We start from the raw sequence: 13,513 nt of genomic DNA on the forward strand, positions 1-13,513 counted from the left end.
CATCCATCAACGTCCGGTTCTTCCTCTCCGCTACACCATTTTGTTGAGGGGTATAAGGTGCGGAATATTGATGCTTGATTCCCTCATCACTCAAAAACTCATCCAAGGTGTAGTTCTTGAACTCGGAGCCGTTGTCACTTCTTATAGTCAAGATCTTTGTATTGTGTTATCGTTGAGCATCATTTGCAAAGTCGATGACGGTTTGTTGGGTATCGCTCTTCCTCTTGAAGAAATTGATGGGGAACGTTGCAGAAAACAAAAATTTTCCTACGGTTTCACCAAGATCCATCTATGAGTTCATCTAGCAACGAGTGATCGGATTGCATCTACATACCTTTGTAGATCACGCGCGGAAGCGTTCAAAGAACGGGGATGAGGAAGTCGTACTTGATGTGATCCAAATCACCGGAGATCCTAGCGCCGAACGGACGGCACCTCCGCGTTCAACACACGTACGTTCAGCGTGACGTCTCCTCCTTCTTGATCCAGCAAGGGGAAGGAGAGGTTGATGAAGATCCAGCAGCACAACAGCGTGGTGGTGGATGCAGGAGTCACCGCAGCAGGGCTTCGCCGTTCTACTGCGAGAGGGAGAGGTGTAGCAGGGGAGAGGGAGGCGCCAAGAGTCAAGGGTGCGGCTGCCCCTCCCTCCCCCCTTTATATAGGATCCCCAAGGGGGGGCGCCAGCCCTAGGAGATGGGATCTCCTAGGGGGGGCGACGGCCAAGGGTGGAGTGGCCCCCAAGGCAAGTGGCCCCCCCCACCCTAGGGTTTCCAACCTAGGCGCAGGGGGTGGGCCAAGGGGGGCGCACCAGCCCACTATGGGCTGGTTCCCCTCCCCACTTCAGCCCATGGGGCCCTCCGGGATGGGTGGTCCCACCCGGTGGACCCCCGGGACCCATCCGGTGGTCCCGGTACAATACCGGTGACCCCCGAAACTCTCCCGATGGCCGAAACTGCACTTCCTATATATAATTCTTCACCTCCGGACCATTTCGGAACTCCTCGTGACATCCGGGATCTCATCCGGGACTCCGAACAACTTTCGGGTTACTGCATATTCATATCTCTACAACCCTAGCGTCACCAAACCTTAAGTGTGTAGACCCTACGGGTTCGGGAGACATGTAGACATGACCGAGACGGCTCTCCGGTCAATAACCAACAGCGGGATCTGGATAACCATGTTGGCTCCCACATGCTCCTCGATGATCTCATCGGATGAACCACGATGTCGAGGATTCAAGCAACCCCATATACAATTCCCTTTGTCAATCGGTACGTTACTTGCCCGAGATTCGATCGTCGGTATCCCAATACCTCGTTCAATCTCGTTACCGGCAAGTCACTTTACTCATACCGTAATGCATGATCCCTTGACCAGACACTTGGTCACTTTGAGCTCATTATGATGATGCATTACCGAGTGGGCCCAGAGATACCTCTCCGTCATACGGAGTGACAAATCCCAGTCTTGATCCGTGTCAACCCAACAGACACTTTCGGAGATACCTGTAGTATACCTTTATAGTCACCCAGTTACGTGTGACGTTTGGTACACCCAAAGCATTCCTACGGTATCCGGGAGTTACACGATCTCATGGTCTAAGGAAAAGATACTTGACATTGGAAAAACTCTAGCAAACGAACTATACGATCTTGTGCTATGTTTAGGATTGGGTCTTGTCCATCACATCATTCTCCCAATGATGTGATCTCGTTATCAATGACATCCAATGTCCATAGTCAGGAAACCATGACTATCTGTTGATCAACGAGCTAGTCAACTAGAGGCTTACTAGGGACATGTTGGTGTCTATGTATTCACACATGTATTACGATTTCTGGATAACACAATTATAGCATGAATAAAAGGCAATTATCATGAACAAGGAAATATAATAATAATCCTTTTATTATTGCCTCTAGGGCATATTTCCAACAGTCTCCCACTTGCACTAGAGTCAATAATCTAGTTACATTGTGATGAATCGAACACCCATGGAATTCTGGTGTTGATCATGTTTTGCTCTAGGGAGAGGTTTAGTCAACGGATCTGCTATATTCAGGTCCGTATGTACTTTACAAATATCTATGTCTCCATCTTGAACATTTTCACGAATGGAGTTGAAGGGACGCTTGATGTGCATGGTCTTCTTGTGAAACCTGGGCTCCTTGGCAAGTGCAATAGCTCCAGTGTTGTCACAGAAGAGTTTGATCGGCCCCGACGCATTGGGTATGACTCCTAGGTCGGTGATGAACTCCTTCACCCAAATTGCTTCATGCGCTGCCTCCGAGGATGCCATGTACTCCGCTTCACATGTAGATCCCGCCACAACACTCTGCTTGCAACTGCACCAGCTTACTGCCCCACGATTCAAAATATACACGTATCCGGTTTGTGACTTAGAGTCATCCAGATCTGTGTCGAAGCTAGCATCGACGTAACCCTTTACGACGAGCTCTTCGTCACCTCCATAAATGAGAAACATTTCCTTAGTACTTTTCAGGTACTTCAGGATATTCTTGACCGCTGTCCAGTGTTCCTTGCCGGGATTACTTTGGTACCTACCTACCAAACTTACGGCAAGGTTTACGTCAGGTCTGGTACATAGCATGGCATACATAATAGACCCTATGGCCGAGGCATAGGGGATGACACTCATCTCTTCTATATCTTCTGCCGTGGTCGGACATTGAGCTGAGCTCAATTTCACACCTTGCAACACAGGCAAGAACCCCTTCTTAGACTGATCCATATTGAACTTCTTCAATATCTTATCAAGGTATGTGCTTTGTGAAAGACCTATGAGGCGTCTTGATCTATCTCTATAGATCTTGATGCCTAATATATAAGCAGCTTCTCCAAGGTCCTTCATTGAAAAACTCTTATTCAAGTAGGCCTTAATGCTGTCCAAAAGTTCTATATCATTTCCCATCAAAAGTATGTCATCTATATATAATATGAGAAATGCTACAGAGCTCCCACTCACTTTCTTGTAAACGCAGGCTTCTCCATAAGTCTGCATAAACCCAAACGCTTTGATCATCTCATCAAAGCGAATATTCCAACTCCGAGATGCTTGCACCAGCCCATAAATGGATCGCTGGAGCTTGCATACCTTGTTAGCATTCTTAGGGTCGACAAAACCTTCTGGATGCATCATATACAATTCTTCCTTAAGGAAACCATTAAGGAATGCCGTTTTGATGTCCATTTGCCATATCTCATAATCATAGTATGCGGCAATTGCTAACATAATTCGGACGGACTTCAGCTTCGCTACGGGAGAGAAAGTCTCATCGTAGTCAACCCCTTGAACTTGCCGATAACCCTTAGCGACAAGTCGAGCTTTATAGATGGTAACATTACCATCCGCGTCCGTCTTCTTCTTAAAGATCCATTTGTTTTCTATCGCTCGCCGATCATCGGGCAAGTCTGTCAAAGTCCATACTTTGTTTTCATACATGGATCCTATCTCGGATTGCATGGCTTCAAGCCATTTGTTGGAATCTGTGCCCGCCATCGCTTCTTCATAGTTCGAAGGTTCACCGTTGTCTAACAACATGATTTCCAAGACAGGGTTGCCGTACCACTCTGGTGCGAAATGTGTCCTCGTGGACCTACGAAGTTCAGTAGCAACTTGATCTGAAGTTTCATGATCATCATCATTAACTTCTTCTCTAGTCGGTGCAGGCACCTCAGGAACATTTTCTTGAGTTGCACCACTTTCTGGCTCAAGAGGTAATACTTCATCAAGTTCTACTTTCCTCCCACTTACTTCTTTCGAGAGAAACTCTTTCTCTAGAAAGGATCCATTCTTGGCAACAAAGATCTTGCCTTCGGATCTGAGGTAGAAGGTATACACAATAGTTTCTTTAGGGCATCCTATGAAGACGCATTTTTCCGACTTGGGTTCGAGCTTTTCAGGTTGAAGTTTCTTGACATAAGCATCGCATCCCCAAACTTTTAGAAACGACAGCTTAGGTTTCTTCCCAAACCATAATTCATACGGTGTCGTCTCAACGGATTTCGACGGTGCCCTATTTAAAGTGAATGCGGCAGTCTCTAAAGCATAGCCCCAAAATGATAGCGGTAAATCGGTAAGAGACATCATAGATCGCACCATATCTAATAGAGTGCGATTATGACGTTCGGACACACCATTACGCTGAGGTGTTCTAGGCGGCGTCAGTTGTGAAACTATTCCACATTTTCTTAAGTGTGTGCCAAATTCGTGACTCAAGTATTCTCCTCCACGATCTGATCGCAAGAACTTGATTTTCCTATCACGTTGATTCTCAACCTCACTCTGAAATTCCTTGAACTTTTCAAAGGTCTCAGACTTGTGTTTCATTAAATAGACATACCCATATCTACTCAAGTCATCAGTGAGGGTAAGAACATAACGATAGCCATCGCGAGCCTCAACACTCATTGGACCGCACACATCAGTATGTATGATTTCCAATAAGTTGGTTGCTCGCTCCATTGTTCCTGAGAACGGAGTCTTGGTCATTTTACCCATGAGGCATGGTTGGCACGTGTCAAATGATTCGTAATCAAGAGACTCTAAAAGTCCATATGCATGGAGCTTCTTCATGCATTTGACACCTATGTGGCCAAGGCGGCAGTGCCACAAGTATGTGGGACTATCATTATCAACCTTACATCTTTTGGTACTCACACTATGAATATGTGTAGCATTACGCTCGAGATTCATTAAGAATAAACCATTCACCATCGGAGCATGACCATAAAACATATCTCTCATATTAATAGAACAACCATTATTCTCGGATTTAAATGAGTAGCCATCTCGTATTAAACGAGATCCTGGTACAATGTTCATGCTCAAACTTGGCACTAAATAACAATTATTGAGGTTCAAAACTAATCCCGTAGGTAAATGTAGAGGTAGCATGCTGACGGCGATCACATCGACCTTGGAACCATTCCCGACGCGCATCGTCACCTCGTCCTTCGCCAGTCTCCGCTTATTCCGCAGCTCCTGTTTTGAGTTACAAATGTGAGAAACTGCACCAGTATCAAATACCCAGGAGCTACTACGAGTACTGGTAAGGTACACATCAATTACATGTATATCACATATACCTTTCATTTTGCCGGCCTTCTTGTCCGCTAAGTATTTGGGGTAGTTCCGCTTCCAGTGACCACTTTCCTTGCAATAAAAGCACTCAGTCTCGGGCTTGGGTTCATTCTTTGGCTTCTTCCCGGCAGCTTGCTTACCGGGCGCGGCAACTCCCTTGCCGTCCTTCTTGAAGTTCTTCTTACCCTTGCCTTTCTTGAACTTAGTGGTTTTATTCACCATCAACACTTGATGTTCTTTTTTGACTTCTACCTCCGCTGATTTCAGCATTGCAAATACTTTAGGAATGGTCTTTTCCATCCCCTGCATATTGAAGTTCATCACAAAGCTCTTGTAGCTCGGTGGAAGCGACTGAAGGATTCTGTCAATGACCGCGTCATCTGGGAGATTAACTCCCAGCCGAGTCAAGCGGTTATGTAACCCAGACATAGTGAGTATGTGCTCACTGACAGAACTGTTTTCCTCCATCTTACAGCTGAAGAACTTGTTGGAGACTTCATATCTCTTGACCCGGGCATGAGCTTGAAAAACCATTTTCAGCTCTTCGAACATCTCATATGCTCCGTGTCTCTCAAAACGCTTTTGGAGCCCCGGTTCTAAGCTGTAAAGCATGCCGCATTGAACGAGGGAGTAATCATCGGTACGTGTCTGCCAAGCGTTCATAACGTCTTGTTCTGCAGGGAGAGTAGGTGCTTCACCTAGCGGTGCTTGTAGGACATAATCTTTCTTGGCAGCTATGAGGATGATCCTCAGGTTCCGGACCCAGTCCATATAATTGCTGCCATCGTCTTTCAGCTTGGTTTTCTCTAGGAACGCGTTGAAGTTGAGGACAACGTTGGCCATTTGATCTACAATACATGTTGTAAAGATTTTAGACTAAGTTCATGATAATTAAGTTCATCTAATCAAATTATTCAATGAACTCCCACTTAGATAGACATCCCTCCAGTCATCTAAGTATAACATGATCCGAGTTAACTAGGCCGTGTCTGATCATCACATGAGACGGACTAGCCAACATCGGTGAACATCTTCATGTTGATCGTATCTTCTATACGACTCATGCTCGATCTTTCGGTCTTCTGTGTTCCGAGGCCATGTCTATACATGCTAGGCTCGTCAAGTCAACCTAAGTGTTTGCATGTGTAAATCTGTCTTACACCCGTTGTATGTGAACGTTGGAATCTATCACACCCGATCATCACGTGGTGCGTCGAAACAACGAACTATCGCAACGACGCACAGTTAGGGGGAACACTTTCTTGAAATTATTATGAGGGATCATCTTATTTACTACCGTCGTTCTAAGTAAACAAGATGCAAAAACATGATAAACATCACATGCAATCAAATAATAATAGTGACATGATATGGCCAATATCACATAGCTCCTTTGATCTCCATCTTGGGGCTCCATGATCATCTTGTCACCGGCATGACACCATGATCTCCATCATCATGATCTCCATCATCGTGTCTCCATGAAGTTGCTCGCCAACTATTACTTCTACTACTATGGCTAACACGTTTAGCAATAAAGTAAAGTAATTTACATGGCGTTTCTCAATGACACGCAGGTCATACAAAAAATAAAGACAACTCCTATGGCTCCTACCGGTTGTCATACTTGTCGGTGTCAAAACCGGCGGATCTCGGGTAGGGGGTCCCGAACTGTGCGTCTAGGCCGGATGGTAACAGGAGACAAGGGACACGATGTTTTTTACCCAGGTTTGGGCCCTCTCGATGGAGGTAATACCCTACTCCTGCTTGATTAATATTGATGATATGGGTAGTACAAGAGTAGATCTACCACGAGATCAAGGAGGCTAAACCCTAGAAGCTAGCCTATGGTATGATTGTTGTGTATGGAGTTGATTGCCTATGGACTACAACCCTCCGGTTTATATAGACACCAGATAGGGTTAGGGTTACACAGAGTCAGTTACAATGGTAGGAGATCTTGAATATCCGCATCGCCAAGCTTGCCTTCCACGCCAAGGAAAGTCCCATCTGGACACAGGACGAAGTCTTCAATCTTGTATCTTCACAGTCCAGGAGTCCGGCTACCCGAACACCCCTAATCCAGGACTCCCTCAGTAGCCCCTGAACCAGGCTTCAATGACGACGAGTCCGGCGCGTAAATTGTCTTCGGCATTGCAAGGCGGGTTCCTCCTCCAAGTCCTTCGTAGAAGATTGTAAACACCAAGAGTAGTGTCCGGCTCTGCAAAATAAATTTCCACATATTGCCATAGAGAGAATAATATTGACACAAATCAAATCTGCCGACGTATTCCGCAGTGCGTCATCACACTATAGCCAAGTCCTTTACTCAAATCGTTTTTACTTTTCCACCTCAGCATGTTTTGCGAGGCGGTTTCCTTGGCACGTCTTGTCAAAGCAGAGATCGTGTGCCCCCCTTTTACGGGATTCTCATCAATACGGACGTGGGTAACCCAATCGTGCCCGTTAGCATGTTTTTCGATTAAAGGCGAGCCCCAAACGGTTACGGGGAGGGCTGCTGGTATTCAACCTCTTATAAAGAGACCAAGGCCTTACTCTCTTTCCAGTCTCAAACGAGTTCGCCCATCGCCTCGAGTTCCAACACCCTAGGCTCCAGATTCCAGGCGCTTCGGACCTTCGACAATGTCCGGTTCCGACCTTCAAGGCCGATGGATGCCTTCCTCCGTCACGGAGGAGGACGTGCTAAAGTTGAGAGAGGCTAAGTTCTTGACCGCCGAAATCCCGCATAGGTTGCCTGCTCAAAGGCAGGCTATTCCCAGTGCCCAGCCCGGTGAGAGCGTAGTGTTCATGTCTCACTTCCTTCGGGGGTTAGGCTTCCCGATGGATCCCTTCGTGAGGGGGCTGCTGTTTTATTACGGGCTGGAATTTCATGACTGAGCTCCGGAGTCCATCCTCCACATTTCCTCATTCATCGTTGTGTGCGAAGTGTTCCTCCGTGTTACTCCTCACTTCGGATTGTGGCTCAAGACCTTTGGAGTGGAGCCGAAGATGATCGAGGGACGGTACGCAGAGTGCGGAGGCGCTGTCATAAGTAAGAATGCTGATGCTCCATGGCCTGAGGGCTCCTTTCAAGAGGAGCTCGGCTTGTGGCAACGAGAATGGTTCTATATCACCGCTCCCAGGAGCGCCAAGTGGGCGGCGCCTCCTGCCTTTCGCTCGGGTCCCCCATCACGGCTAGCGTCATGGGTCAACAAAGGATTAGATTGGGGTTTGCCCAAAGACGTGCCCCTGTTACAGGGCCGAATTAAGGATCTCTTGGAAGGAGACCTCAGCTTGGTCAAGGTGACCCAGGTCATGCTGATTCGCCGAATATTGCCCGGCAAACGTCGCTCCCTTCGCCTGTGGGAGTTTAATCCAGAGGGACCGCGAGCTCTCCAGAACTTTATGGGTGCAACGCCCGCGGAGATGTATAGACTGTTCTTTGGATCACAAGAGATGTGTCCGGATTTAACCGAGGACGCAGGCCTAAGCTGCAATCGCCCGGATACTCAAGTAAGCAACCTTGTGCCCGGACCTTCTATCCGTATAATTGTCATAAACTTGCCCCTAAAAGAGCCGTCCTTTTAAACAGGAGTGGATAGCGAAGTCAAAGCTGATTAGGTGTCCGGCCCACCTTCCTGAAACCAAGCCGGATCCTGTGCTAGTCAGGATGTTGGAGATAATGCCTTTGGAGGGGGAGGACAAGGAAGCTATGGCCTCCTCGAAGGAGGCTGCTCCGAAGGGAGGAACCGACAATTCCTCTCCTAAGGGGAAGAAGAGCCGCCTCTGACGACCCGGAAACCATGGCCTCGAAACGGGGGAGAAAATCCTCGTCAGAGGGTCCGACGCGGGGGAGTTCCTCGGCCGGACTACGCCCTCAAGGGGATCAGCCCTCCAGCGAGCCGTAAGTAGAGAGAGGTTTTCCTTTTGAGGGATGAGAGAAATCCTTGATTTATATCTGAGAAGATTTAACCGAAATTTTACCTTGTAGCTCGGACCTCAGCCCTTCTCAGCAGAGCTCGTCTTTGGGGGATCTTCTTCCGGAGATGATGGAGAGCGGGACGCCTCCCCCTTCCGTACCGCCTAGCGAGGCGGGCGACCCTAAGGTGTCGTCGCGGAGGGTTTCTCTGAATCTGGCAGGGGCGGAAGATAGCTATGTGGCCCCCAAGGCTCTCCGCGTCCGGCCTTCGAAAGAGGCAATAGGACAAGTCCGGCACCGTCTGGTATTCGGCCGGAGGAGCTAAAGATTCTGCTGGGGCGAGCTCTATCTCAGATGAGCACTGTGCATTGATGGGCACGGTGATTGAAAGGATTTCATCCGCAGAAAGCGGATTGCATGAGGCCGTCAAAAGTTTACTGACGGGTTTTGAGGTACGTTAGATAATGTACACTTTTGTCAGTTGCGCATAAGTAAGATGCGCCCTGTGTAGATAGTAGCCCCTAAGACTCTGCGCGTTGTCAAGAAATGACGGCACACAGAGGATCATAATCCCAGGTCTAAGATGTCGCCTTTGAATGTAGGTGGCGAGGTGTCCGGAATCAAGCCGAACTGATGAAGTGGCCGAACTAAAGCGGCAACTGGACATGGCAGATGCCGACATCGCGCTTGTCAACAAGCGGCTTGATGAGGCTCAAGGTATGTAATTCTTCGGGCGGCATAAGGTAAGAGGGGCTTCATGCCAGTGTCTTACAATGTGTGTGCTTGACGCAGATGGTACGGCCGCCGTGGAGAATCTTAGGGCAGAACTTGCCCGAGCTAAGGAGCAAGCCAGAAAAGGCGATGCGGCTGCCGAGAAGGCCCTTGAAGAGCTGAGAGCCGAACAGGCTACTCACTGCCGAAGCAAAGAAGAGATGGCCGAGAAGTTAAAGAGCGCTGCAGACCGTTGCAAACTTCTTGAGAAAGAAGACCAGGCGAGACAGACGGACTTAGAGAAGGCCGTTGCCGATGCCAAGGACGCTCGCTCTGCGATGAGAGCTGTGAAAGAGGAGCTGCGTCAGGCCGAACAGATTGCGGCTGGAAAGCCCTTTATGCTGCGGAGGAAGTTTTGTGATCCGAAGTTTGCTCCGTTGGACCGGATGTGGAGTGTGGAGGACACCTATCTGGATTTGGCAGCAAGTGCTACTAATGCGACCGAACACTTTCGAGATCTAAAAGATCGCAAAGTGGAAAAGCTTTTCTGGTCACAGTTCCACAATCCAGAGCGTCCACTGGCAGTGGACGATCGCCTGGCTCAATGGGCCGAGCTGAATAGATTGTCCGGACTCGCCATGAAGTACGTCATGGGTCATCTGTGGCCTGGGAGATCGGAGCCGAAGAGTTATTTCAGCTTGGTGCAGCAATTCCTTGACGCGGTGCCGCGTATAAATGCAATGAAGAGGTCAGCATGCATAGAGGGCGCTAGGATGACTCTTGCCCATGTTAAGACATACTGGGCAGAGATGGAGACCACCGTTGTTGCGTCCCGAGATTCGGACAAAAGCCGAGTACCCTCCGAGCACTATTTTCAGGAAGTTCTTGAAGGCGCTCGTGTAATAGAGACGCAGTGCCCGAAAGATGCTATGTTATGATAGCAAATGTAATTATAAAGTAATATTTTGATAAACTGTAGTGGCCTTTTTATACTTGTGCCTCCAAGTATTGGGAAGACCTCCTGTGCGGCCGTTTTAGGATATATATATATAAATATAGAATCTGAAAGATGGCACTCGTTGGCTTCATCCCCCACGCACATAGTGCGGGGGTGGTCGCAGAAGACGCATTTTCACACTTAACCCAATGTCTTGGTCCTACAAAGGAGGTGATAGCGCAGCGGGCCAGGCAACTGGACTATAATGCTTTAACACTTTCACTTAGCCATAGGTGTTTGACAATGAGACTCTTTAGGTAGCTCCTTGGTGGCAACTGCGCTCGTCCGAATTCGGGGCGCGTATGTGCCTGACCGGGAAGCGGCCCTTTGTTAAAGCGGAGGAATCCGATAAATTCCGATAGGTCATCGAGTGGCTGACCAGTCTCACGCTACATCATGACAGTCAGTTTTCGGCTTTCTCTACTGAGGTGCTCGCCCGGCCGAACCGGGGGCACAATCGCAGTAGTTCTCCTGGTGCTACCTTAGCCGATAGAGCGGAACGTAAGGTAGCCGAACTCAGGAGCCGGGCAACCCAACATTTGACCAAAGACATGATTCGGAACTGATGCATATAATGCCAAAACTCGCGACGCCGAACACTCCCTAAGGTGTTCGGTCTTTATGAGTGCGGGCGAAACAACACTCTTTATTAAAAAAGCCCCTAGTGTCCAGGTACGTGCAAAAATTCTGACGTGGCCACATGCCAAGACGCCAGCCTCCTCCTTGGTTATATCAGAAAGAAAAAACCAGGGGATGTGTAGCAACAAGAGACAGTAAAAAAGGTTTACGCAGGGTCTTAATCTAAAAAGAATCCTTTAGGACGGGTCCCTACTGCACGTCTGCGCCTGTGTCTCCGTTGTGCCGTATCCTGGACGAGCGCCGCACGATGTTCATCTGTAAAAGAGAGGAACTGAGTTGAAAACGGGTCATGCCGAAAAGGTTTGAAATAAGCAAAGTATAAAGTAAGATATATAAGTTTGAGCTTTATTGTCTCTTATTGTATATGCGTGGAGCCCCTAGTGCGGGGGTATATGGCTTCTAGGCCTGCATCAATGATGATTTTGCACCGAACTCGTCTATCCGTGTACGTGGTCTTGAATGACCTATTTCGAAGTTTTTTGGCCGGTGAGGCCATTTTGCTGTGGGGCTGTCAAAGCGGCCGCACAACCCTCCACTTGGGGAGGCGCACTTTAGTGCTTCCCCTTCAAAGAGATGATGCCTCGTGGACCGGGCATCTTAAGCGTAAGAGATGCATAATGCGGTATTGCGTTAAAGCGAGCGAAAGCTTCGCGTCCTAGTAGTGCTTGATAGCGACTTGAAAACGGGACGATATGGAAGGTCAGCTTTTCGCGGTGGAGGTTATCGGCAGAGCCGAATGTGACTGTGAGCCGGGGAAAACCCGTACAATGGGTGTCCGGACCAGGTATTACCCCTTGAAAGGAGGTTTTGCTGCGGTGGATTCTTGCTGGGTTTATCCCCATGTGCTGGATTGTATCCTTATATATCAGGTTTAGTCCACTGCCGCCGTCCATAAGGACATTTGAAAACTGGAGTCCGCCAATTATTGGATCGAGTATCAAGGCAGTCCAGCCTACATTCTTGATATTCCTAGAATAATCTAGCTGATCGAAGATGATCGGTTTTGACAACCAGTGGCAGGACCCTTTGGGCCGTGTGGTGCGTACCTTTACGGGCGCCGCATGTTTTGTTATGTGAAGTGAGTTCACTGTTTTTACTTCTTGTGGGAAGTTCTTTTGTTTCCTGGTGCTCTGCGTTTGGGGTTCGTCCTCGTCTTCGCTTGGTGTGTCGAGCCCCTTGTGTTCGGCATTGAGTCTGCCAGATTGTTTGAAAACCCAACAGTCTCTGTGGGTATGGTTAGCAGGCTTCCCGGGAGTACTGTGTATCTGACATATCCTGTCCAGGATTTTATTCAGGTTGGATGGATCGTCCCTGTTATCCTGGGGGGGGGGAGGCGATTTTTCCTGATTTTGTCGTGAGCCTTTGAATCCGGCATTGACTGCCGTGCTCTTCGGACTTTTGTCCTTAGTCCAGCAACGGTCCTTGTTGCGTCGCAGTTTTCCGTTTCCATCCCTAGGTTCGGATGTACTTGGGTTGCTGGGGCTGCACCTTGCCAACCAGCTGTCCTCCCCTGCACAAAAGCGGGTCATGAGGCTTGTTAGTGCGGCCATTGTTCTTGGCTTTTCTTGGCCGAGGTGTCTGGCGAGCCATTCGTCTCGGACGTTATGCCTGAAAGCTGCCAAGGCTTCGGCGTCCGGACAGTCGACTATCTAATTCTTTTTAGTGAGGAATCTATTCCAGAACTGCCGAGCTGATTCTCCGGGTTGTTGAGTATGTGACTAAGATCGTCTGCATCCGGAGGGCGGACATAGGTCCCTTGAAAGTTTGCTCGGAAAGCATCCTCGAGCTCTTCCCAGCTTCCAATTGTGTTTTCGGGAAGGCTTTTAAGCCAATGCCGGGCAGGCCCTTTAAGCTTAAGGGGTAGATATTTTATGGCATGGAGATTATCTCCTCTAGCCATGTGTATGTGGAGGATATAATCCTCGATCCAGACTCCAGGGTCTGTTGTTCCATCATATGCCTCTATGTTTATGGGTTTGAATCCCTCTGGGAATTCATAGTCCAGGACCTCATCGGTGAAACATAGGGGGTGTGCGGCGCCCCTGTATTTGGGTGTGCCGGATTCTGATGATGGCTTCATAGCGTTGCTTACGAGAGCTTGCTTTCTTGGCCTATAAATGGACCTGACTGGGCCATGGTG

This window comes from Triticum urartu, chromosome 1 (genome assembly GCF_003073215.2).
Source record: "Triticum urartu cultivar G1812 chromosome 1, Tu2.1, whole genome shotgun sequence".
Classification (NCBI taxonomy): domain Eukaryota; kingdom Viridiplantae; phylum Streptophyta; class Magnoliopsida; order Poales; family Poaceae; genus Triticum; species Triticum urartu.